General features: G+C 42.3%; 1 protein-coding gene across 7 annotated transcripts in view; it reads right to left on the reverse strand.

Annotated features, from left to right (window-relative positions):
- Nucleotides 1–15969, reverse strand: part of DCAF8 (DDB1 and CUL4 associated factor 8) — a 50467-nt gene extending 34498 nt beyond the window's left edge. The window contains exons 1-4 of one of the 7 annotated variants that reach the window (XM_064282801.1): nt 15692–15729; nt 14717–14789; nt 12664–12741; nt 10704–10804 (exon numbers count right to left, since the gene is read on the reverse strand). The gene's annotated coding sequence lies outside the window, so the exon portion shown is untranslated. The other 6 variants (XM_064282802.1, XM_023554163.2, XM_010594873.3 and 3 more) reach the window with 6 other exon arrangements.
- Nucleotides 15970–27809: the final 11840 nt, after the last annotated feature.

Raw genomic sequence — 27809 nt, forward strand, 5'->3', positions numbered from 1 at the left:
AAGGCAGAAGAAATCAAGCTCTTGGGGTAAGAACTTGGGCTTTATGTTCCACCCCAGACGCCTAGCTTCAAACTTATTACAGGCAGAGCTCTTGATTAAGGAGTAAGAGAGGGTGAGCTGGAATTAAAGCTCAGGAGCGCTCTACCGCTAAGAAACAACTTAAAAGTTTGTGCGGGTTCTCTGTTTTCTGTTAGGACAAACAGTTATGGAGTGGAAAGCTAGGGAAGAAAAGGGCAAAATTTCCATTAAGCCACCTCACCCCATTTCATAATATGGCAAATATTATTTCTCCTAATTCAACCAACTTTCACCAGACTTGCCTTTTTGAAAAAGCCCTACCTAGAAGTCAGCTGGGTACCTTGCTTTTATCCTCTTATGCCACTGTAAAACACTGTTATTTTCAGGGCTTCACTCCCACCGCCTGCAAATCTCGAAGAGCAAAGAATATTATTCAGACCAGAATTTTGTTAAGTCCTTTCGGTGCCTTGGACAAAAAAGCACTGGTAAACAACAAGGTATGATTATAACCCCTGTCCTTGTACCCAGGCACACTGACCTCTAATCTCTCAACAGCTCTTTCATTCTCATAACAATTATCCCAGAAGCAGCCCCATCCTTGTCTTTATCCCCCACTCTCTTCTACAGAAATCCAAATAGCTTCATAGAAAGTGTCCTCTGCCAAGAGACAGCTGCCCAAAGATTGCTCATAGTAGGCCAGGGCGGGGGAGTAGAAACAATGCCAGAGCGGGCAGAAGCTGAATTTGAGGGAAGGACACCTGGAAGGCAGATAATGAAAGACAATGCCAAAAAACCCACAGATTTGTGAAGTGACATACAAAGAAAAGCAGTGAAGAGCTGTTTGCAGAACAGGCTGTTTTTCAACTCTTTCTTCTGTGCATATATTTTTGTACAGTGTTCCTCACAAGGCATTTGTTTTTCCCTCTCAATAGTCTCTGTATACATTTTTTAGCATCCCAGCAATATCTTCTCCCCAATCTAGGATACAAATTATATTAATTGCAAAACTCTTAAGAAGTGGGGAAACTGACTGCACTGTGTTTTAGGATTAAAAGCTGAGGTCATGGTCCTCGGACCCTTCGTTAGCCCAAGACTGGAACCATTCCTGAAACCAACTCTCCAGACAGGTATCGGACTGGACTATAAGATAATGATACTGGTGAGGAGTGAGCTTCTTGGCTCAAGTAGACACATCAGACTATGTGGGCGACTCCTGTGGAGGCGAGATGAGAAGGAAGAGGGGGACAGGAGCTGGGTGAACAGACCTTGGGAATACAGGGTGGAGAGGAGGAATGTGCTGTCTCATTAGGAGGAGAGCAGCTAGAAGCACACAGCAAGGTGTGTAACTCTGTATGAGAGACTGACTTGATTTGTAAACTTTCACTTAAAGCACAATACCACCTATGACTCACTCTCAAGAAGAATGAAAAAGCAGCTCCAGAGAGCCCTTCTCAAGACTGAATGTCACTAACTTCTATAGGAGCCCAGACTGCCTGTACTTTAGACTCTTATGGCTCTAGAAGGACACATTTGCCTTCCTACCCTCCATGACCATAAGGAACCAAAAGCCTAATCTCTACCGAGTTCTGACAAGTGGGAAAAGGGGAACCATGAGCTTCAATCCATAACCAGGGGCTGCAGAGCTAGTCTTCTGGAAAGATCGGTTTAAGGTTCTTCTAATAAGGGATCATCTCTTTGCAGAAAAAAGTTGACGGAATTTACTGCTAAATTGAGAAGCAAAAAATCTAGTGAATGCTTCTGTCAACCCTATTTAATCACTGAATTGTTAGGCACATGGCTTCAGCAGGCCACATTTTAGGCACAGAGGTTAGCAAAATCAGTCCTAGGCTAAGTCCAGGGTTCTAGTATTGGCTAAACCATTAGCATACTTGGCAACCTTGGATGAAATGCTTAATCCTCTCTTGACTCCATTTTCTCTATTTGTAAGATGGCCTCAATAATTTCAGAGATTGTATCGTTAAGTAGAATCATGTATGTTAAAACTTCTGCAAAAGGGTTCTATCGAATAGGGGTCTCAAAACTTTATGAACCTCTCTCGGTGAAAGCTTTGAGCACAAACCCCCGATATGTGTGTGTACACACACAGTCAATGCACGTTCAATATTAAACTTAATTTCTCTGGAAAAAAGAACAGAAATTTCAGTATTTTTTTTCTATACACCAATGGATCACCTTGTATATCCTCTGGGGTGCATACATTCCCACTTTGGGGGACCACTTCTCTAGAAAACCAACAAATGGTGGCAATAGTAACATACAACTACATTAGAGATGAACAGTTATTCTTACAAGGCAATACAGATTTCAGTGAAGAAACTTAAAACCACATCAATTCTTGGGCAGAAATTAGAGTAACTGCCCCAATAAAAGCAGGCAAGTATGCTATTATTGCGTCCTAGGTCTTAAGTATAGCGGCCAATCTATGCTCTCTTCCATCACCAAAGAATGCAATCTTAGCTTATAGCTACCTCTTGCATTCCCAACAATATCCACTGTTTTTACCTAGATCAACTTCCATGTCAAATCCAGTCCAGAGCCAACCATGCTGAGCTTGGAACAGCTGATGAGCTCACTGCCCCAGGTATCTGGGTGAGTTTAATTAGATTAGCTCTACCGCGTGCACTCTAAAAATAACCATAACCGCAGCTAAACTGAAGGTTGAAAAGTAAACTATTGGGGTGGGGGGGAGAAAAGACCCAGGTATCATTTCAGTTCCTACCTAAGAAATTCCAGTTGGCCTACATTTTTCTTAATAAGAACAATATGAATTATTAATGAGAATGAGGCCTTAAGTTTTTACCCAAGTATCTGACAAAGAATAACTAAAAACCAAGCAGAAAAGGAGTTTATAAACTGTCTAGGAGTACTTTCTATGTGGATGAGGTACCAAGCATCTCTTGCTTAAAACCAGTGGGGCTGATTTCTTTTTCCAATATTGATAAAACATCTATACAAGAAACTATGCATTCTAGAACAAGTGACTATCCAAATGCAAAAAAATAAAAAAAGACCTAGATCCATAGGTTATGCAATATACGAGAAAATGAAAACAAGCTAAACACTGCAAATAAATAGTTGCAAAACATATAATAAAGGACGGTAACAAAAATACATTAAAAAAAACTATCACTACTCAATATTAAAAAAATAACTGGCAAAAGCTTTGGATACTTCACCAAAGATGTGTGGGTGGCAAATAAGCACTTGAAAAGATGTTCAACATTATTAGTCATTAAAAAAAACCACCAAACCCACTGCCATCAAGTCACTTCCAATTCATAGCGACCCTATAGGACACAGCAGAATTGCCTCACAGGGTTTCCGAGGCGCAGCCGGTGGATTTAAACTGCTGACCTTTTGGTTAGCAGCAAAGCTCTTAATCACTGTGCCACCAGGGCTCCCTATTAGGGAAATACAAATTAAAGCCACAGCGAAAAATGACGACACATCTAACAGAATGGTTAAAACGTAAAACAAGAAAAGAAAGCTTACTGTACCAATTGCTAATAATGGTGTCAGGCAACTGAAACTCTCATATTCTGCTGGTAGGAATGTAAAATGTTACAGCCACTTTGGAAAAGTTTGGCGGTTTCTTATAAAGTTAGATGTACACTTAACATACATCCCAGAAATCCCACTCCTAGGTATTTACCTAAGCGAAATGAAAATATGTCCACAAAAAAACCTGTAAGTGAATGTTTTAGTGGCTTTACTCAGATTTGTCCAAAAACTGGAAACAGTCAAACGTCCCTCAGCTGGGTCACTGATAAACAAATTAGCAGAGATTAGAATAACTGCCCCAAGTAAAATGCCCACACAACGTACTACTCAGCAACAAAAAGAAGGAAACTACTGATCTATGGGAAAACATGGATGGGCCTCAAATACATCATGCTAAGTGAAAGAAGCCAGACTTAGTTACATGATATAGAACGCCATCTATAGTATCTTCTGGAAAAGGTAAAACTATAGAACAGAGAACAGATCGTGGCGGAGGAAGGGGATTAATAACAAAGAGACAAAACTTTTTGAAATGACGGAAATGTTCTATGACTCAATCACGATGGTGTTACATGACTGTGTTTTGTCAGAATTCAAAGAACAAGTCATTTTTTAAAAAAGGGTGAATTTTACTTATGCAAATTAGGTAAATAAATCTGACCAGAGAGAGAACGGGGTAGGAAAAATAAAATCATGTCAAGTGTTATATGACAGACAAAGCCCAACAATTAAAAATACTTAATTCACCAGGCTGTGGTTATTAATAGAAGTTGGCTGAAGTGGTCGCTATGAGTTGGAATCGACTAGACAGCAACGGTTAAGTGGTCAATTTGTTACAGCAAATGAGAACAAACCGTCAGGTCTTTGCCTCACTTGAAAACAAATGTGCTGGAAGGGTTTCTGCTGCAGCCAAAGCTGCCTGTGTAATTTATCAGCAAACACATTAAGGGCAAAATGGATGTAGGAACAGACTCTGAAACTTGCTTTTAAACACAGAGCAGCTTAAAGCAAAAGGAAGAGATGAAGAAGTAAAAGAGCTGAACTGAAGATTTCAAAGGATGGCTCTAGAAGACAAAGTATTACAATGAAATGTGTAAAGACCTGGAGTTAGAAAACCAAAACAGAAGAAAACATGCTCAGAATTTCTCAAGCTGAAACAACTGGAAAAAAAATTCAAGCCTCGAGTTACAACACTGCAGGCTTCTATGCGCAAAATACTGAACAATGCAGGAAGCAACAAAAGAAGATGGAAGGAATACAGAGTCACTGTTCCAAAAAGAACTGGTTGATGTCCAACCATTTGAGAAGGTGGCACGTGATCAAGAACCAATGGCACTGAAGGAAGAAGTCCAAGCTGCACTGACGGCACTGGCAAAAAACAAGACTCCTGGAACTGATCAGAATACCAACTGAGATGTTTCAACAAACGGATGCAGCGCTGCAAGCACTCACTTGTCTATGCCAAGAAATCTGGAAGACTGTTACCTGGCCAACTGACTGGAAGAGATCCATATTTGTGCCCATTCCAAAGAAAGGTGATCCAACTGAATGCGGAGATTATTGAAAAACATCACACACAAGTAAAATTTTGTTGAAGATAATTCAGAAACGGTTGCAGCAGTACATCAATAGGGAACTGTTGGGAATTCAAGCCAGATTCAGAAGAGGACACGAAATGAGGAATATCCCTGACAATGTCAGATGGATCCTGGTTGAAAGCGAAGCATACCAGAAAGATGTTTACCTGTGTTTTACTGACTACGCAAAGGCATTCGACTGTGTGAATCATAACAAATTATGCATAACTTTGCCAAAAAATGGGAATTCTAGAACACTTAATTGTGTTCATGAAGAACCTGTACACAGACCAAGAGGCAGTTGTCCAAACGGAACACGAGGATACTGCATGGTTTAAAGTCAGGAATGGTGTGTATCAAGGTTGTTTTCTTTCACCATACTTATTCAATCTGTATGCTGAGCAAATAATCCAAGAAGCCGGACCATATGAAGAAGAATGAAGCATCAGGATTGGAGGAAGACTCGTTAACCACCTTCGATACACAGATGACACAACCTTGCTTACTGAAGGTGAAGAGGACTTGAAGCACTTACTGATGAAGATAAAAGACTATAGCCTTCAATATGGATTACACCTCAACATAAAGAAAACAAAAAACTGCACAACTGGACCAATGAGCAACATCATGATAAACAGAGAAAATACTGAAGTTGTCAAAAATTTCATTTTACTTGGATCCACAAGCAATGCCCACGGAAGCAGCAGTCCAGAAATCAAATGACACATTGCACTGGGCTAATCTGCTGCAAAAGACCTCTTTAAAGCACTAAAAGGCAAATATGTCCACTTTGATGGCTCAGGTCTGCCTGACCCAAGCCATGGTATTCTCGATCACCTCATACGCATGTGAAAGCTAGACAATGAATAAGGAAAACCAAACAAGGTATTAACTGATGCCTTTGAATTATGGTGTTGGTGAAGAATATTGAATACAACATGGACTGTCAGAAGAATGAACGAATCTGTCTTGGAAGAAGTATAGCCAGAATGCTCCTTAGAAGCAAGAATGGTGAGACTTTGTCTCACATACTTTAAACATGTTATCCGGACAGAACAGTCCCTAGAGAAGAACCTCATACTTGGTAAAGCAGAGGGTCAGTGAAAAAGAGGAAAACCTTCAATGAGATGGACTGACACAGAGGCTCCAATAATGTGCTCAAACATAGCAATGACTGTGTGGAGGGTGCAGGACTGGGCAGTGTTTCATTCTGCTGTACACACAGTTGGCATGAGTTGGAACTGAATCGATGGCACCTAATAACAACATTAAGGGCAAGACCAATCTAAACTTAAGTCTAGAGCCTATGAAAACTGATCTGAAACCTCTATTGTATCTCTGGCCTGATGGAAACATCGATATCTAGATAATATTACTATTCTTGATCGCTTTACTAAGACCTCGAACTCACTCTTAGTTCTCATGACTTGCATAAACCCAGCAGTCCCTCAGCCCAGCTCAGCAGTCTTGCCTGGCATGCTTCATGCAGCTTACTCAGTGCCCAGCTCTCCTACATAAATGCCCATATTTAAAGGAAACAAGGTTTTGGAATTTCCTCTGAAACTGAAAGGCGATGATGGTAGGAAATACTTCAGTTATTAGTAAGACAGATATTTGAGAGCCATGCAGTCTCTGGTTCCTCTTGGGAGGACAGATGTCCCATACCCCTCATAACTGACCAGCTGTTCAGGGCTGATCTTCACCCAAAATACAAATTTGCTTTTCAGGACCCAAAGTTCATCTGGAATCAACCAGTCCTACTTTCCCCACCCCAGTTTTTATTTTCAAGCCGAAATGGCTCATTTTAACTCCATTTTCCTTACCTTATTATCTTTCTGCTTCACTATAAACACTTCTCCAAACCAGCTTTCCTAATCCACACTGCCTTCCACACTCAATAGTACAGTGTTGAATTAATCAGAGAACCCCAGGCACTGAAATTCAAAGGATGGCCCCAAAGAGGCTGAAACCCATATTATAAAAAACACATTTGTAAGAGGACAGGCCCTTAATTCTGGGCCACTTTTGATTAAGTACTTTTAGGAATTGAATATACTGCAGTGTCTCCCCTGGTAGGCTGGAGAGAGGAGAAGAAAGAAAACTCTGAGCCAGGATCAGGGAAATTAATCTCTATTCCTACTGTGAGGAGACTTCACACCACAGAGCAACCCAACTGCACAGCAGCTCTTTGCTGCCCATCTTTATCCAAATTATAAACCTCTAGCACCACCCAGTGGCCCATCTGTATACAACATGCCAGTAATGCAATAATGTATAAGACAATACAGGAGCTACAAATATAAACCAGGCAGTCATAATCCCTTTGTAGCCAATAATCAATTCAGAAAAAATGAGAATACCACTACCTCTTATGCACGAGATAAAAGTATCGGTATCATAAAAAAGATGAATGGGATGCTGCTGCAGTTCAACGGAGGAAAAGATTAAATTTAGTTTCAGGGAGATGAGAAATGTTTCATGGAGAAATTAGCTTTGTAGGGAGATTAGGATTTCAGTGGGTGCAGGTGAGAAAGGAAGACATTCTAGCTGGACCAGAACAAGAAAGGACATGGAAGCTGAAAAACCTGTTATGTTCAAGAAAATACATGCGCGGTCTCGTCTGGCTAGACGTTAGAACACAGCCGAGAAGTATAACAGAAGGCTGATGTATGTGTGCAGGCTGCGTATGCATTCTGGCTTTGAAAGGCAAAAGAAGGCATAGTTAGCTTATTTAGTAGGCAATGGAGAGTTACAAAGTTTCTGAGCAGAAAAATATCCAGCATTAAAGATTATTTTGTCCAGGATAACAAGATGGACTGAAGTGAACAGAAAAGGAAAGAAACAAGTTCAAAAGCTATTATAGTAACGCAGATAAAGAAGTAATGAGGGCCTGTGTTAGGCTGATGGTGGAGGGAAGTGAAATGAGGGACTTAATGTGAGAAACACTGTAGAGGTAGAACTGATAGTATTCAGCTCCATCAGCAGCTATGGAAGCTCGAAGAGTCAAAAAAATTTGAGTCTGGATGCCCAAAGAAAATCTAGTGGCATAACCAAGAAGCCAGCTTGTCGGGAAGAGGATGAGTGTGTGTAAAATCCAAGTTGACATGGAGAACCAATGTACGCCTGAAACTTGATAAATAAGGGCCAGGTACACAGACCTGTGAATTATCTACACAGAGAAGCTTCAAACTGAAATATCTTGTAAATTATACCTTAACCAAAAAAAAAATTAAGTTACCTAGGAAAGCCTTGAGAGAGAGAATGTTCAAGGAAAGAATCTAGGGAATATCTGCCCTTAGGAATGAGAAAGAGGGGGGAGACAGGGGAGAAAGGAATGGTCAGGGCAATAGAAGGAAAAATGAACTAAATGCCTTAAAAGTCAAGAGAGAAAAAGGTTTCAAGAAGGAGGGGACAGTCTCAAGTGCTAAAGAGAAGTACAAAAAGATGTATGCTGAGAAAAGGTGGTGAGAGTTAGAATAGCTTTTCCCATGGAACTTGCTACGGAATTGAACGGCAATGCTAGTTTTCTCCCTACTTAAGGATTAAAAAACACTAGGATTCAGCTACCTTAATCCATAAAAAGTATTTCCTTAAAAAACTCATTAGCCCACCAATTAAGACCCATGTCTAAACAATTTCAAGTTTTTAAATTTCTATTATTTTGTCAGTTGTATAAACCTTTTTTATTTATATACACTTTTGTAAGAAATATTTAATTCTGCCCTTCAGCTCATTTTGCTTTACTGCTTAGCATGAACAGCTGTTGTTTTTAAAGTCAGCATACATAGTATAACACAAAGAAAAGGGCTTTGGGGTAAACAGTCCTGGGTTTGAATTCTCTTTCTACGATCTACTTTGAGTTTCAATTTTTTCTTTTATAAAATAAGACAATACCACTATTCTGCAGGAGGTGGTTTAGAAGACTAAAGACGATGTATGCAAAGAACCTATCTGTAAATGCTAGGCACACAGTAATTTGTATTATTTTTCTAGCTTCCTGTCTCTGGTTCTAGACTACAATTCCTAGAGAAGCCTGGTCTTCTTTGCCACTCAGCAATGATCCTCCAAACACTGTATACTACGTAAAGCACAGCTTCAAGTCTATGAAATCTACTTACCCACTTTCAATGGTCTTCTAAAGAATTCAGAAAGCTCTTTTGAGTACACTCATGTTCTACGAACTAGGATAAAGCAAAGTACCCAAGAGCCAACAATGTAAGCCTCCTTTTCTTTCCATTTTTCTCTCTTGAAGGGAGACATACCCAAGATGGAGGACTACAAAGCAATGGCCACAGATGATGATGAGGAAGATAACAAAGTCCTCCAGTAGCCAATCTATGAACAAAGAACCCTGTTCCTTACCTAGATTAGTGCCTTCTCTCTCCCTATTGGTAATATCAAATGCCCTGTGTTTACAGTTTATTGGCTTTAAATCTAATAACAGTATTTCAGAGTATGTTGGGAATGTACTCTAGTCCTTCAGTGCTGACTTTCAGCAGCAGAGCTAAGGAACTTTTTATAGTAAGGTTCAAGGCTATTTACTGCAATTTAAATAATTCTAAGGAAAATAATATTTTCCATTGTTTTTTCATCGTGAAATGCTTTACCTTTCCATCAAAAATACTATCCCCAACTTCTAAGTCAATTGGCAAAATAATTCTATTATGAAAACATTCTGCATCCCACTTTGAAATGTGGCGTCTGGGGTCTTAAATGCTAACAAGCGGCCATCTAAGATGCATCAATTGGTCTCAACCCACCTGGATCAAAGGAGAATGAAGAACACCAAGGTCACACGATAACTATGAGCCCAAGTGACAGAAAGGGCCACAGGAACCAGAGACTTACATCATCCTGAGACCAGAAGAACTAGATGGTGCCCGGCCACAACCGATGACTGCCCTGACAGGGAGCACAACAGAGAACCCCTGAGGGAGCAGGAGATCAGTGGGATGCAGACCCCAAATTCTCGTAAAAAGACCAGACTTAATGGTCTGACTGAGACTAGAGGAATCCCAGACGTCATGGTCCCCAAACCTTCTGTTGGCCCAGGACAGGAACCATTCCTGAAGACAACTCATCAGACATGGAAGGGACTGGACAATGGGTAGGAGAGAGACGCTGAAGAAGAGTGAGCTACTTGTATCAGGTGGACACTTGAGACTGTGTTGGCACCTCCTGTCTGGAGGGGAAATGGGAGGGTAGAGAGGGTTAGAAACTGGCAAAACTGTCACGAAAGGAGAGCCTGGAAGGGTCGACTCATTAGGGGGAGAGTAAGTGGGAGTATGGAGTAAGGTATATATAAGCTTATATGTGACTGACTTGATTTGTAAACGTTTACTTAAAGCTCAATAAAAATTATTAAAAAAAAAATACTGTTCCCATACCAGTTTTTGCCATTCATCTTTCAATTTTTTTTTTAATTGTTGAAAAGGACAGTAGAGAAATGAAAGGTAATTCTCCAGAAGTACAACTTAAAATAAAATAAAAAAGAGGCTGAAAATGTCAAGACATGTCTTCCTATCTGCACTGGGTTAGAGGACAAGGTGTAATGCTAGGTCCTAAGTAAGGTTAAAAAAAACATACCTGATAAATGTAGCAAGGATAAAAGTACATCAGAGGAATACTGCCTCTTAGTTACCGCTAAAGGTAAATTCTATAGGAGCTTTCCAGATGGCTAAGAAAAACTAGGAAGAAAAATAACATGTAAGGCAAGCATTAGAATTTGGCCAAACATCCTTAAACTTTAGAGGATAAGGGCAAATATCTAACATCTCAGATACAACGATAAATTTTTTTTTTTGCAATGACCAAATCCATTAGACAAAGCACATTTCATTAAAAGATGCCATCTTTGTCATATTAATCACTCTCCAAGCCTCTACTGATATGCTCAGTTCATTAATTTATCTATAGCATAAAGCATTTCCAGGGTAAGGTAATTATATACTTGAGAAATTGGGCTTCTGGCCCAGAAACTATGTTCTGTCATGGTAGAGATAAAAGGCTGCTACGAATAAGTGACCAGCTCATAAAATTCATCACACTAATTCCTGAAGAGTTGTCAAGGCCTTCTCACTCCAAGAAAACAATGACTGGATCAGTAAACAAGAGCAGGTAGCCTCTTTTTCTGACAAATCTTAACAGCAATGAAGGCTCTTAGATGCAGTCATGAAAACGAAGATGGAAAATTTTCAGTATTACTGTAAACCATATTAAAACACACTGGCATTTGGCTCTGAAATGAAGAGTACAGTCAACTACTCCCATACCTATTGCTGAGATAAATACAGTTCAAGTTCACTCAGTTGACTGGATTCCAAACGAGTAAAGGTTAAGTAGCAGATTGTCCTGGCTCACTGATAATCTGCTAAAAAAAAAAATCTAACTTGATCTCAAACAAAAATTAACTATAACACTGATATTGTGCAATAAAAGGCACTCCTTTGCTCTGTTTCTCTTTTACAAGCTGGGCATTTCTTACATTTGTTTAGAATAACTTTTCTACAGTGGAAACAATCTAATAATAAACCTACTGACTGAAAGCAGACTTCGTTAATTTTCAAAGCCTTTAACTCACCTGATAGAACACAGGTTCTAAAGCGTGAAGCTCTCCCACAACACAGCGCACTTCTATAGAACGTCTTCTACTACAGCCCGTTTGCCTTTAAAATGCCATATATTGTTTAAAATTGGCAACAAAAAGGCTGCTTTCTTTTAGCTCTCTCTGCAGACAAGCTTCCTTCTATCTTAGTGTTGATCCTAGCCAACACTGAAGTCTTGGTGCTGGGACTGATTCTTACACATTTGACAGACTGCTGTATACAACGCCCTGTCAGGTTGCTGGTAAGAATTAAGGGGTCACAAGCATACCTAGTCCCTTACTCCAGCCATGCTAAGAAAAACTTCCTAGTAAGATGCCACAATTTTAATTTAACACCTAGAGCCTTGAAATATAAAAACATCTTCAGAAAATAAGAATTTTAGTTATTTATAATCCATGTACTAAGAATACTGATGCTATCTGGAACATAAAACGTTAAACCCTTCCTGAAGACTAGGGGAAGGGCGGTTCCTCACCCTGTGCATAAGGCAATAAGGAATAGTCAAAGTTATGCTTCTTTCAACATATTTCCTTTTCCCCTCCAACGCTTCCCCCTCCGGAACACAGAACTCCTTATCTCAGGCTTAAAACCACAAATGACACACCTCACCCCTCCCCACCTCCAGGAGTCTTCACCTTTCAGTAGAGAACTTAGCCCCTGGCTGGTGATAACGATAGTTAATCAACTTTTTTTTTTTTTTTTAAGCCGATCACTAGCCTGAATGAGTAAAGTTGCTTTCATGGTAATGCTCTCAACACTTTCTTAGTTTTCATGTGTCCTTGGCCACCTCCAAAAAGATGTGGAAGAAAGCCAGTAAAAGAAGTTAGAAACTTTGTGCTGTCATATTACTGAGATGGTCAGCTGTGGAGTTAAAAAAAAAAAAAAAACCAACTCTGCATTCCTAACTCTCTAACCCCCATTCACTTCAGAAAGAAACTGACCTTTTCATGATCTAGTTCTTTGGTAACTTGCTGATGAGGATCACTGCAGAGTTCCACAGCTTGGAAAAAATGTATTCCCTTCATGGCAAAAAAGAAAAGGTATCAGATGGGGTAGAGGACAGCAGGAAGAGAAGGAATTACAATACTGTCAACTCTGATCAGGTGTGGTAATGCAGAAAACAAGAGAAAGGAGATAAACCAAGGAAAGCTCCTTTTTCATTTTATTTCAGGAATGCATTTGTTGTTGTTATCATAAGTTTATTCCTGATCCCACCCCATGTGTGCTGAGCAGAATTGCTCCACAGGGTTTTTCATGGCTATGACCTTTCAAAAGCAGGTTTTTAGGCTTGTCTTCCCAGGTGCCTCTGGGTAGGATCGAACCACCAACTTCTCAATTAGCAGTCAAGGGCTTCACCACTTGTACCACCCAGGGACCGGAATGCATTGAGAGATGTACATACATTAACATCTAATATTCCCTGTCCTCTAGTTGTAAGCCTCCACCGGGCTGACCTGACTCATGTTGTGAACACAACCCTTGGTAAAAAAAAAACCTATAAAGCATCCATCTAAATTGGCCAATTAAAAATTAATTTAAAAAAACTAGTCAAGAAAATGTGTTCTAAAGCAAAATTCAAATAAGTGTAAACTAATTTATAACTTATTCAAAGCTATAACAATGTTGTATAAAGACAAAGTAGCATTCCTGAGTGACTACCCTGTGCTAGGCATAATGCAGCAGATTTATATAGGTCCCCTAATACGATACTAATAACACTAATAATCTATAGGGTCGCTAGACGTTGAAATCAACTTGACAGCAATCGGGTTGATATAATACTTAGAATAATCCTGGGAGGTAAGTCATGTTCTCCCACTTTTACAGATGTGAAAATTGAGAATGAGAGAAGTTAAATAACTTATCTAACGTCACACGGCTAATAAACCTCAGTATAGTATTTAAACCCAGGTCTGTCTAGCTCTAAAGACTGCACATTTCCCTTAACGCCTTTTATACCTTACTGATACACATACACACACACACACACCACCACCACCACTACCATTAATAATCTGATTCCAGTGCAGGATGAGCATTTCCTAATCAGGACGCCTTGTGGCAAAAAACTTACCAGAGTCACTCTCAACCTTTTCCTATGGCAAATCATAAAGACACTAGAATCAGCTAGGCCTATCTTCCAGAGCCACTCAGCTCTTCTGCCACAGCTCTTGAACCTCAACCACAGCACTGTTCTCTGCTACCAGAAATCTAAGTCTCACAAAAGTTACATTTGCAAAACACTCTGAAGTACATGCAAAGATGCAGAAAAAAATCCAAAAGTTCTGACTCCCTCTCTGGCACTGGCCCATGCTGCTGAAGCCACAGGATGATACCTCTACTGACCAAGAATTCTTCAGACCAACTATAAAAGAGCAGCCCCTATTTTATCTTTTAACCAAAGATTTACCACTACCTTTTTTTTTTTTTTTTTTTTTACTATGTTCTGAAAAGCTGGAATTCGAAGGTGGGTTGGACTGACACCAACTAAAGGCAGCAGCACTCATCCCTACCCACCCCCCTCGCCTTCAGTCACGTGCAACTACATATTCTTCTCTAAATGGTAAAGGATGACAAAGCTCTGAGAGGAGAGGAAGAGACTTGATTTGACAAAAAGGGCTCAAGAGAACACAGGCAAACTAATTACTAGTTTTTAACAATGTAAGAAACATGATCCACACAAAGGCAAAGTACAAGGCAAATGAATAAAGAAGGACCACCGGGTGTGGGGGTGGGGGTTGACACGGTCACTTCCAGGCTTAACTTCACTCATTTGCAGATATACAGCAATAGTTTAGGACAGAAAGTCAAGATGCCCACAGCCAATTAAACTTGCAAAAGTAATTTAAGCAGAGCTGGAACACGGCCAAGAATAATACTTCCACTCTTTGGGAAACTGTGGTAGGAATTTTATGACCAAAGCGGTCAGCACTTAAGCACCAGGGCAGGGTCTGTCTTGAACTCAGGCATTTAAATGTTTCAGCTCCTACTCACCTTTCCTCCTTTATCACTGAAGTAAGGCCAGGCTGAGCTCCTGAGAAAATAGCTTTGTAGATTTGCTGAAGGACTGAGAAAAGTTAAAGTTTAAATGGCAAAAGTGCCTATTCTACGAAATATAATAAAAAAATTATTTCTGCATACATTTTAGCTTTCTTTAAAGACCTCCTCACATCTAAAACCAGAATTTATTTAATTCTGACTTCTGAACAAATAGCCCACACACAGTTACTGAAATAAACAACACGAAGATTAGAAGACAAGCAAGTAATCTCCGAGCTCCACTAAAACGTAAAAGTCGTTTAAAAGGAAAACGTGAATCTTTTCTGTGCTAAACCATAACCAAACAACCTTTTAACAAGCAGCCACAGAGCAAGGGGGAAATCCCGGGGAGAATGTGATAGCGCTAGCGCCGGTTTGTTTACAGACTCCAGCAACAATCATATGAGTCAGAAATTCAAGCCACCAGATGCTTTCCAACTCACAAGGACCAAACGGGACCGTTCTACGGCGTTCTGAAAGATTTCGAGTTGAGGGAAGATAAACTAAGAGCAGTGTATTACGAAAGGGTACACGACCAGAGGCGGCAACTGACTCCCGGGTTCTTGGACCTCGGCCTTCCGTACAAGGTACTGGGCCCGAGAACTTGCGATGGGGGAGGGGGCACAGTGCGCGGCGGCCCTGAGGTGACGGGGAGACGCAGGGCCAGCGGCGAACCCCAATCTAAGTCGCAAAACGGGAGCATACAAGTGGGTCACCCGGCGAAGCAGGACGTCCCTGTGGACTGTGGGGCTGGCTCTTGGGGGGAACCCCAGGGCTGACCTGAGGAAAGGGCAGTCAGTCCTTCCGGAGGTGACTCGGGTCAGGGGAAGAAGACCCGAGCCCTGGTAACTTGGGGATGGGGTCAGGCCCATGCTGCGGGGGTAGAGGCTAGGGAAGAGGGGGCAGGCCGAGCCGGAACGAAACACGGACCGGGTAGGTCAAGGGGGAGGGGGGGTGTCCGGCTGGGGCAGTTACAAGCACGGGAGCCGACGAGGCTCAGCAGCCTGCTTCCCGTCTCGGGTCATCCTTCGGCCAGCAGCTGCTCCGACTGTTCCAGGCCCAGCCGCCCCGTCCACTGCCGCCACCAACGTCGCCGCCATCTTACACTGGCCAGCAGCCGCCACCACCACGGCCTCCGCTCTCTGCGCTTGCGCCTGCGCTGCCGCGCTTTCCGGCCCCGTTTGCGACGATGTGCTCTAGGAGACTGAGAGAAGAGTGGTCGCTCGAGCTCACGGCTCCCAGCCCTCCTCGAAGGACGCACGAGGGGCGGGGCTTAAGACCAACGGAAAACAGAGGGAGGGGCGCGTGCGCACTACCAAGAAGGCGAAGTTGTTTTTGTGCGGCGTTTTTGAAGGGTTCGGTTCTCTTGTGAATGGTCAACGCAAGTGCGAGTTAGGGGCTTCCCAAAAGTTATGATGGAAATAAACTTCATTTCGAACGGGTTAGCAGACAACTTTCTGGGCGACCTCCATTCTTGCCCTGTTTTTGAACCCCACGAACAAGCAGTCCTCACCAGATTTCCTGTGAAAAACCCGTTTCCTTTGAGGACTTTGTTTCTTTAAGTGGTTTGGTTTTGGTTTTGGTTTTTTCATACCATTGAGGTCCGCTTCCCCATGAGAGCCTCCGTTTACCCATTTTTAAAGAAGTTCATCAGGTTTAATTGCCTCCATAAACTACTACCACTAAAAAAGACCAGAAGAAATGGATGGTGCCCAGCTACCATTACTGATCGCTTTGATCAAGGGTCCAATAGATGGATCCTGGTCAAAAGGAGAAAAAGCCTGCAACAAAATTTCAAACGCATAAGGAAACCAAACTTAACTGGATCCATTGAGACCGGGGGAACCCCCAAATCAAATGCCCTGAAATAATCTTTAAACCTTGAACTGAAACTATCCCACGAAGCCATCCTTAAACAGTTTAGCCCAACTAACAATGTTTGCCTCAGGCATGGTACTCTTACAAAGAATTATCGATAAGTGTAAACTGACAACAGTTAATCCAAAGCACAGATAAGAACATGAAGGGGCAGAGAGCCACAGTCAGTGGTGATGAAACCATATGGGTAAAGACAGAATGGTGACACAATGTGAAGTATGTAACCAATGTTACCGAACTGTTCACGTAGATAGAAACTGTGAAGGGATGTATGTATATATTGCTACCAAAAGTAAATATTTTTTTAAAATGAGAGCAAGAGAAAAAAAAGAAGAAGGCTCATAAACTTGAGGTGCAGCAAAACTGCAATTTTCTTGGAGCTGACACCCTGAAATTGGACTTCTAGCCTACTAGAGTTTATGAGAATAAACTTCTGTTTGTTGGCGCCATCCACTTGTGGTATTCCTGTTATAGCAGCACGAGATAACTAAGGCAGCCAGGGTGAAAGAATCTGACCCTTTCTCACCTCCTGTACTGCTACCGCCTATTCCAAAAAAGCCAAACCAAACCTGTTGCATTGAGTTGATTCCCACTCATAGCCACCTACTCCAAGCCATTACATATTAGACTACTGCAATAACCACCTAACTGGTCTGTCTACTTTCATTATTGCCCGGCTACAGTTTAACATAGGGAGGCCAGAGTGACCTTTTAAAATGTAAGTCAGATTATATGCTTCTGCTCAAAAGCTCTAATAGCTCCCATCACATAATAAAAATTGAAATGATGGAAAAGGCCTTCAAGGCCTTAAGTGACCTGGTGCCTATTTCTGTGATTCCATGCTGCCTAGCTCTGCTCTAGCCTCACTGGTCTTCTAGCTGTTACTCCAACCAAAGAATGTTCCTGCTCCAGGGCTTTTGCTCTTGCTCCTTCTTAGACTGTTCATCTAGCACTTTACCAGACTTGTTCTCTGCACTTAATCTCTCTACTCAAATGTTGTTTCCTCACAGAAGTGCCTCTTGACTATTCCAACTAAAACGGTACCCCACACCACCATCCTCCTCTATCCCCTTAGCCAGCATTTTTTCATATCATTTTCACAACCTATAATAATTTATAATCTAGCTACACTACTAGAACATAAGCTGTATGAGGGCAGGGACTTTGTCATCCTTGTAACCCTAACACCAAGACCAGGGCCACAGTGCAGACTGGCTAACAAATGGCCTACCATTCTATTCATTCTTTCACTCAGTCAACAACTATTTATTGAATGCCTACTATGTGCAGGTCCTGTAGCAATGAATAAAACAAACTGCATTCCTGCATTCATGGAATTCATTTATTAGTGCAGGAGCTGGGGGCTGAGGGTCAAAGAGGGAGAAAGAGACAATATATTGTTGAGTACCATAAAGGAAAATAGAGCAGGATAAAAGTGCATTACCAGGATGATGGGATCTTTTATACAGGGGGTTCAGGGAAGGCCTCTACACTGACATGTGTATAGAGATCTGAATTCAGTGCGTGAGCCACGCATACATATCTGGGGAAAGAAAATTCTAGGCAGTGGGAACAGCAAGGCAAAGACACTGAAGCTAGAGAGTGCTTTGTCTGTTCAAAGAACAGCAAGAAAGCCAGTGTGGCAGCGGCGCAGGTAGGAAATGAGTTTGGAGCCAGATTACTCAAGGACTTATAGGCCAAAGTAAGGACTTTGGATTTTATCCTAAGTCGCCACGAAGTCATGCAGGGTTTTTAGTAAAAGAGTGACCTAATTTATAATTAAAAAGCTTCACTCTGGTTGCTGCTTTGAGAACTGCCTTTAAGGTGGCAAAATGGAAGCTGGAAGACCAGTTAATTAGAAGGCTATTGCAGAAGTCCTAATAAGACTAGAGGGCTGCAGTGGTAGAAAGTGGAGGGTGCACTTTAAAAGTGGAGTAGAGAAAGAGGATGTAGGAGTTCCTGGGTAGTGCAAACGGTTGAATGCTCAACTGCTAACCGAAAAGTTGGAGGTTTAAATCCACCCAGAGGTGCCTCAGAAGAAAGGTCTGGCAAACTACTTCTGAGGAAGCACATGGGGTTGCCACGAGTTGGAAGAGACTTAACGGCAACTGGTTTGGTTTAGAGAAGTTGTTTTAATAGACTGAATGTGCGCTGAAGGATAAAGAGAAGACGCAAGGGTTTATCACGTTTTTTGACTTGAGTAACTGGATAAACAGTGATGCTGTTTACTGAGATGGAATACCTGGGGTACTGAAGCAGGTTTTGGGGAGAAATAATAAGAGTTCTATTTTAAATATGTTAAGTTGGAGACACCTATTATATTTCCCAGTGGAGCTGTTATGTAAACAGTCAGAAATAGGAATCTGGAGCTCACAGGAGAGACAGCTGGAGGTATAAATTGGAGGAGCCATCAGGGAATAAATGGTATAGGCAGTCACAGAGTGAGAACTTACGTAGAGGAAATGTGAAAGAAAACAGAAGACATCTAAAGACTGAGCCCTCTAATCCTGCGGCACTCCACCTAGTAGAGGTCACAGGCAGAATATCCAGAAAAATACATTAAAAAGAGCAGCCAGGCAATAGGAAGAAAAAGTAAACTAAGAGAGTGAGGGATCTTACAAACCAAGTTAAAAAAAAAAAGTCTCAAGAAATGCACCATAAACTGTCATTCATGTTTAAGAGCCTGGGGTTAATATGACTGAAAATTGACCACTGGATTTGGAAAGATGGAGGTTACTGAAGACCTTGAAAAGAGTGATTTTAGTGTAGCTAGGGGAATAAAAAGGAGCCCTGGTGGGACAGTGGTTAAGAACTTGGCTGCTAACTGAAAGGCTGGTAGTTCAACTTCACCTGCGGCTCTGCAGGAGAATGGTGTGGCAGTCTGCTTCCGTAAAGATTATAGCCTTGGAAACCCAATTTGGCAGTTCCACTCTGTCGTATAGGGTCATTGAGTCGGAATCAACTCCACAGCAGTGGAGCTGGCTTTTTGGCTTGGTATTGGAATAAAAATAATCACTGGGTGGTGCAAACGGGTAAGCAATCATCTACTAACTGAAAGGTTGGTAGTTTGAACCTACCCAGAGGTGCCTGGAAAGAAAAGTCCTAGAGTTCTGCTTTCAAGAGGCCAGAGCTTTGAAAACCCTTTGGAGTGCAGTTCTACTCTGCACTCATGGGATTGTCATAAGTTGGAATCGATTTGATAACAAGTTTATAGAGATAAAAGCCTCCCACTGGGCAATCTGATTTCTGTGCTCACAGCTTTGTGGATATCATTTCTACTGTCACCAAATCAATGAACTCTTGATCTCTGGTTTTCTTACTGAATTTGAGGTTGTGATGATCATTACTCCTTCTAGAAACTCAATCCCACTGGTTTCCGCGACACTATATTCCATGTCTCTATTTATTATATATATATCTGACCATTTATTTCATGAGCTTCTTTTCCTCTTCATTCTACAAGTTTTCCCAAAGTGATTTTATCCACTTTCACAGTTTAAACTATCATATACGTAGTGTCTCCCAAGTCTTTATTTCCAACCCAGGCTTCTCCCTGAAGCTTCAGACTCATATATCTGATGGCCAATGGCACTTTAACATTCCAAAACTGAACTCACCTTTGCTCTACCCTCTGCCAACTCCAAACTGCTGCTATTCTTGTATCTCTTAGTTGGCACTACTCTCCATCTGTCTCAGGTTGGATTCTCTAGCAAAGCCCAGGATAGAGATCCTTGTGCAGTGATTGAAGAAGTGCTTTCAAATAAAACCTGAAATATAGCAAGGGATGCAAGGCAGGATAGAAGAAAAAGCTAGGCAAAGATATGAGTTCAGCTGATAAGTCTAGCCTCCGCTGGGAACTCTGGAACATAAATGGCACACTTGTCCCACCTTGAGGCAAGGAGGGAAGAAATTTTGTACCCTAGTGTCAGTTATTGGCTGTGGGGCTGCCCCTGGGAGGTGGTAACCTCCCAGGAATTTCCAGAAGTTGCTCCTGTTTGCCCAGACGACAATTCTCAAGAGAAAGATGCAACTGTGAGCTACTAGCAGCCAGCACTATCACTTCTTGGTAAAGAGGACCTGGACAGGGCATCAGCAATATCCACTACAGTGCACCTCTCGCTTCGGCCAGATCCATTTTCTTTGGACAGTAAGTATACCCTAGCCAACTCCAGGCAGCTCTTCCAGCATTGTGGTGAGTCACAATTTCTGGGCACACAAGTTGCTGGAGTTGGTCCCGAGGTCATGAGTGATATTCATCTTCTCCCTCCCCTACCACCCATTCCAGATTTCTCTCTCCCTTGACTAGCACTTCAGCTGGTGAAGTAAGCCAGATCCTCATCCCTAGGGGTTCTGTGCCCCCTGGTGACCATGCCCTTATCAGGCCGCAGGTGCTATATTTACCCATTTAGTTATAACTGAGCATGGAAGAACCAAGAGATATCCCAAGGGATCACAGGCACACCAAATACATTTTTCTCTGCCCCCATCACGCAGTGGCAGTCCTACCTCCTCGTAATGAGCAGTCAATCATCCCTGACAACACGGTAACTTCCTTTTGTTTTCTGATGGTCTCCTGGCATTAGGAGCCCATTAGCTTTAAGTTTACTGAAATTCTTATGGTGATTCCTGGTGGAAGCACCCCTCCCTTCCTAGAATCCGGATCTCCAAACCCACAGTATAAAGTTGCAGGAATGGGAAGCACAAATTCCTCAAGTGGATCACTAGGAACCATGTTGAGCAGGATCACTCCTACTTCCATCCCTTGGTACCAGAGCTCATGAATCCGACCTACTGGGGATAAAGCACCAAATTATGGCCATGTAGGTTTATAATGCATCATAAAGGATAGTATCCCATCCTTGCTGGCACCATAACTGCACCCTCAAAAGACTATCCCACTACTCTGTCAGGTCAGCAGCTTATGGAAAGGTATCTGGTAGAACCAGTGGATCTCATGGTCACGTGCCCACTACCATTCCAGCTTTGCCATTATGTAGGATCCCATGCCATTAGATCCAAGGGATGGAAGTGGGAGTGATCCTGCTCAACATCATTCCCAATTTGTGCTTCCCATTTCTGCAACTTTAAACTGTGGGTCTGGCGGACCCACTTCTAAACGGGAGGGGAGCTTCTACTAGGGATCACCATAAGAATCTCAATAAACTTAAAGCTATGGCTGCCAACTGATCACTTTGGGCTCCCGATGCCTGTTGTTCCAAGGCATTATTACGTAGGCTTCCAGGCCAGTAGATCAAAAACCCATGTGAGCCCTTGGATGGTAGTATTAGCTGAGGTGCTGTAGGCAGACTAGGTAAAGCAAAATATGTATCAATCCTGGTCAGGATAAACTGTTACCTTTTCAGAAATGCAAAGGGTTCAAGGTAATTAACTTGCCACCAAATGGCTAGTTGTTCTCTTCGAGGGTGGTCCTGAATTGGGGCTGCAGCACTGGTCTTTGTTGTTGACAGGCTGAATATTCAGCAATAGAAGTAGTTAGATCAGCTACCAACCAAAAAAACAAACCAAACCTGTTGCCGTTGAGTCGATTCCGACTCATAGTGACCCTATAGGACAGAGTAGAACTGCCCCATTGAGTTTCCGAGGAGCACCTGGTGGATCTGAACTGCTGACCTTTTTGGTTAGCAGCCGTAGCACTTAACCGCTACACCACCAGGGTTTCCTAGATCAGCTACAGTGAGAAAGAAATCCATGTTAATAGGCCAATGAATAACCTCCATCTCTGCCTCCAAGGTGATTCTATTCATGAGGACACTGTGCAAGCACTGGGGTAGCTGAGGCAGTCCTGAACAAGTCATCCCATCTGCTGTGGATTCAATTGTGTCCCTCCAAAATGCGTGTTGTAAATCCTAACCCCTGTAGGGGTTATGGAAACCCCAGTGGCATGGTGGTTAAGAGCTACGGCTGCTAACCAAAAGATCGGCAGTTCGAATCCACCAGGTGCTCCTTGGAAACCCTGTGGGGCACTTCTACTCAGTCCTATAGGGTCACTATGAGTTGGAATCAACTCAACGGCAACAGATTTGATTTTTTTCTTTTTTGGTCGTGGTTATGGAAACCCTGGAGGTGTAGTGGTTAAGAGCTATGGCTGCTAACCAAAAGGTCAGCAGTTCGAATCCACCAGGAGCTCCTTAGAAACTATGAGGCAGTTCTACTTGGTCCTATAGGGCTGCTATGAGTCGGAATCACTGACTGCAATGGTTTCAGGTAGTGGCTATAATGCCATTTGGGAACGGGTTTTATGTCAACAACAGCATAGTGTAGGGTGTGTCTTAAATCAATCTCTTTTGAGATATAAAAAAAGATATTAAACAAACAAGCAAGGTGGGAGAAGACAGATGCCAGGCCACACAAAGATCACCAAGGAACAGAAAAAACAAGGACCTTCCTCCAGAGCCTACAGAGAAAGCAAGCCTTCCCCTAGACCAGGAACCCTGAATTTGGACTTCTGCCTTAGTGGTGCAGTGACTAAGAGTTTGACTGCTAATTAAAAGGTCAGTAGTTTGAATCCACCAGCTGCTCCTTGGAAACCCTATGGGAGTCAGAATTGACTCGATGGCAACTTTTTTTTTTTTAAGCCTCCTAACCTGTGAGGGAAAAAAAAAATTATTTTTATTTAACCTGTGAGAAAATCTTTCTGTTAATGCCACTTTCCGTATTTCTGTTATAACAGCACTAGATAACTAAAACACCATCCATTTGGTCATTGTTTAGCACTCTTCTGGTGACCATTAACATGATACTTTATTAAATCCTATTTCCATAGATCCATCCAAATGGTCTTCACCAGACCTTCTTGTTTCCCACCTTCCTGTCTTGCTCCTCTCAGGACCCCAACCGACCAGCCCACTGATCAGTTCATATATATCCTTGCCCTAGGTCAGCCACTTCAGGTACACTGCCCGAAGGTCTACCATTGAGAGGATTTTCCCTCATCATTGTCTTTAAGGGCCATCTTTGAGTGGGGATGTTGAGAAACCAAACCAAACAAACCAGTTGCCAGATTCCTACTCATAGCGACCCTGTAGGACAGAATAGAACTGCCTGATAGGGTTTCAGGGAGTGGCTGGTGGATTTGAACTGCTGACCTCTTGGTTAACCACTGACACCACCAGGGCTCCACACCGAGAGATAACGTACCTTATTTGGTTTACTCCAACGTATCAAGCTAACCCATCCATGAACCAGACTTGGAATTTATCCTCCTGTCACATGGTTAAATGAATTTTCATGAGGTGTGAGCTAAGAGAAAGGTGTCAGTGCAAAAGGTAGGTGATATGGGAGTCTGGGAACCCTTGTTCAATTTAACTTGTGCCCACTAAGTCTGTTTCCTGAACATACTATTTCCACTGTAAGATGGATTACTGTTGTATCCACCCAACCTTATGATTTGGCGCATTTAACAATATCCAGCTCATCAAAGGCAACGGTCCCATGTCACTTGGTATCTCATGCACAGACACTCAAATCTCTATCAGGGCTTAACAGCATGCTAGGAGGTACTTTTCAAATGGTAAAACTTTCTCTGCTGCAGATGGCATCACCTTGCTCCAGAACCCGAGGTCTATGCTGGAACTCTTCTTACGGAGATTGCCAGATAAGCCACACATCTATTCCTACCACAAATACCTCTTGTTCTTAGGTGCCATCGAGTCCGTTCCAACTCATAGCGACCCTATGCACAACAGAATGAAACGCTGCCCGGTCCTGCACCATCCTCACAATCGTTGTTATGCTTGAGCTCATTGTTGCAGCCACTGTGTCTACCCACCTCGCTGAGGGTCTTCCTCTTTTCTGCCAGCCCTCTACTTTGCCAAGCATGATGTCCTTCTCCAGAGACTGATCCCTCCCAACAACACGTCCAAAGTATATAAGACACAGTCTCGCCATCCTTGCTTCTAAGGAGCATTCTGGTTGTACTTCTTCCAACACAGATTTGTTTGTTCTTTTGGCAGTCCATGGTATTCAATACTCTTCACCAACACCACAATTCAAAGGCGTCACTTCTTCTTCGGTCTTCCTTATTCATTATCCAGCTTTCACATGCATATGATATGATTGAAAATACCATGACTGGGGTCAGGCACACCTTAGTCTTCAAGGTGACATCTTTACTTTTCAACACTTTACAGAGGTCCTTTGCAGCAAATTTGCCCAATGCAATGCATTGTTTGATTTCTCGACTGCTGCTTCCACGGGTGTTGATTGTGGATCCCAGTAAAACGAAACTCTTGACAACTTCAATATTTTCTCTGTTTATCATGATGTTGCTCATTGGTCCAGTTGTGAGGATTTTTGTTTCATGTTGAGGTGCAATCCATACTGAAGGCTGTGGTCTTTTGATCTTCGTTAGTAAGGGCTTCAAGTCCTTTTCACTTTCAGTAAGCAAGGTGGTGTCATCTGCATAATGCAGGCTGTTCATAAGTCTTCCTCCAATCTTGACGCCCCGTTCTTCATATAGTCCAGCTTCTCGGATTATTTGCTCATCATACGGACTGAATAGGTATGGTGAAAGGATACAACCCTGACGCACACCTTTCCTGACTTTAACCACTCAGTATCCCCTTGTTCTGTTTGAACAACTGCCTCTTGATCTATGTAAAGGTTCCTTGTGAGCACAACTAAGTATTCTGGAATTGCCATTCTTTGCAATTTTATCCATAATTGGTTATGATCCACACAGTTCAATGCCTTTGCATAGTCAATAAAACACAGGTAAACATCCTCCTGGTATTCTCTGCTTTCAGCCAGGATCCATCTGACATCAGCAACGATATTCCTGGTTCCATGTCCTCCTCTGAAACCGGCCTGAATTTCTCACAGTTCCCTGTCGATATACTGCTGCAGCCATTTTTGAATGATCTTCAGCAAAATTTTGCTTGCGTGTGATATTAATGATATTGTTTGATAATTTCCACATTCAGTTGGATCACTTTTCTTGGGAATAGGCATAAATATGGATCTCTTCCAGTCAGTTGGCCAGGAAGCTCTCTTCCATATTTCCTGGCGTAGACAAGTGAGAGCACCTCCAGTGTTGCATCTGTTTGTTGAAACATCTCGATATTCCGTCAATTCCTGGAGCCTTGTTTTTCGCCAATGCTTTCAGTGCAGCTTGGACCTCTTCCTTCAGTACCATCGGTTCCTGATCATATGCTACCTCTTGAGATGGTTGAACATCGACTAATTCTTTTTGGTATAATGACTCTGTGTATTCCTTCCATCTTCTTTTGATGCTTCCTGCATCGTTTAGTATTTTCCCCGTAGAATCCTCTAGTATCATGAAATTTTCAAGGTCATCTGGCCCAAGCAGTAGGGCTACTTATACCATAGCCTGGACCTACTGCAGAGCTTTATTAAGTGCCACTTAAAACTAGCAGCTTTTCATCTCATCTGTAAATGGATCAGGGTAGCATTTCCAAGTGCAGAATATGCTGCCTCCAAGCGCGGAAGAAGCCTACAAAGACACTGTGCTTCTTTCTTAGAACAAAAGATACGAGATGCAATACTTATCCTTTAAGTATTGGGGATGTCCCAGAATGGTCCAGACCACTGGACTCCTAAAAATTTCACAATGTGGCAGACCCCTGAATCTTTGTAGGATTTATCTCCTGCTCTCTGGATTGTATGTCTCACCAGGAATCCAGAGTATTTTATCCTTCTGAATCATCAGGTCTGATTTACATATTCTTAACACAGCAAACAGGGGCCCTGGTGGCACAGCGGTTAAGTGCTCAGTTCCGAACTGAAAAGTTGGTGGTTTGAACCTATCAGCCACTCCATGGAAGAAAGATGTGGCAGTCTGCTTCTATAAAGATCACAGCTTTGGGAACCCTATGGGGCAGGTCTACTCTGTCCTGTTGGGTTACTATGAGTTGGAAATTGACTCGACAGCAGGGGATTTGGAATGTAACAAACAAATGTGATTTTCTGCCAAATGTCCAGGTTTCTTTGGACTTGGACACTGTGACAGAGAGAGAGAATTAACACAGGTCTGGGGCAAGACTGTGAACACATACTCTTGCCTATGCCTGGTGAATGCAAACTGCTCCAGATACCCCTTCCTGATAGATACTGAAAGAATGCATTTCCTAGATCAGGGGTCAATAAACTTCCTCGGTAAAGGGCCAGAGGATAAATATTTTAGGTTTTGTGAGCCATATAACTCTATCACAACTCTGCCAGTGTAGTACAAAAACACCTATAAACAAAAACAGGCATTCAGCCAAATTTGGCCTGTGGGCTATAGTTTGCTGAGCCTCATGGTGTATTAATAGCCTCATACCAACACAACCAGAAACCCTGGTGGCGTAGTGGTTAAGAGCTATGGCTGTTAACCAAAAGGTTGGCAGTTCGAATCCCCCAGGCACTCCCTAGAAATCATATGGGGGCAGTTCTTCTCTGTCCTGTGGGATCATTACGAGTTGGAATAGATTTGACAGAGGTGAGGTTTTTTTTATTATTATTTTTTTAACCTACATAACTAGCTGTTACTTTCTAGTAAAACACACACACACACACACACACACACATTCTGCACAGCACTGCAACTGGAACAACTAACTTAAGTTTATACCACTAATCTCTGCCAAATCCCCCAGAACAAAGTTTTCTTTTGCCATCTTGGCAAAGGTAGGGAGGGATGCAGTTCCAGGGGCTTTTACTTGGCCTTTCTGCCAACTGCCAAATATTTCCGTTCTGTTCGTACATTTGGAAACCAGGAAAATGAAATTTATCCAACAGTCCACAAGAAATGTGGGTATTCTTTCCCCAGTATTTGATTAACTGAGTAAATGGCTATAGGTCGTTTTGGGGAAGGACAGGGAAATCACTATTTGTGAGGTGCAGAAAGCAATCTGGCCTTTGTTCTTGGTTCCTGAGAGCTGGACCACACCTGAGGCAAATGAGGACTGATCAGAATAAGAGGGATCACCTAGGGGCAGATGTTGACTTGCCTTAGGAGGGCATGACGTTATCTATCATGGCTTCGTGGAGAGATTGATAAGAGCCTGGAACTCTAAGGCTTGGAAGAGCTCCCTGGTTGGTGAAAGACATCCATACATGGTAGGGTAGTGCATTCCTTTTTTGGGACACTGAAGCTTCACACTGAAACTACTCCCAGATCTCACCCTATGTGTCTGTTTGTATCTTTTTT

This window comes from Loxodonta africana, chromosome 3 (genome assembly GCF_030014295.1).
Source record: "Loxodonta africana isolate mLoxAfr1 chromosome 3, mLoxAfr1.hap2, whole genome shotgun sequence".
NCBI classification, from domain to species: domain Eukaryota; kingdom Metazoa; phylum Chordata; class Mammalia; order Proboscidea; family Elephantidae; genus Loxodonta; species Loxodonta africana.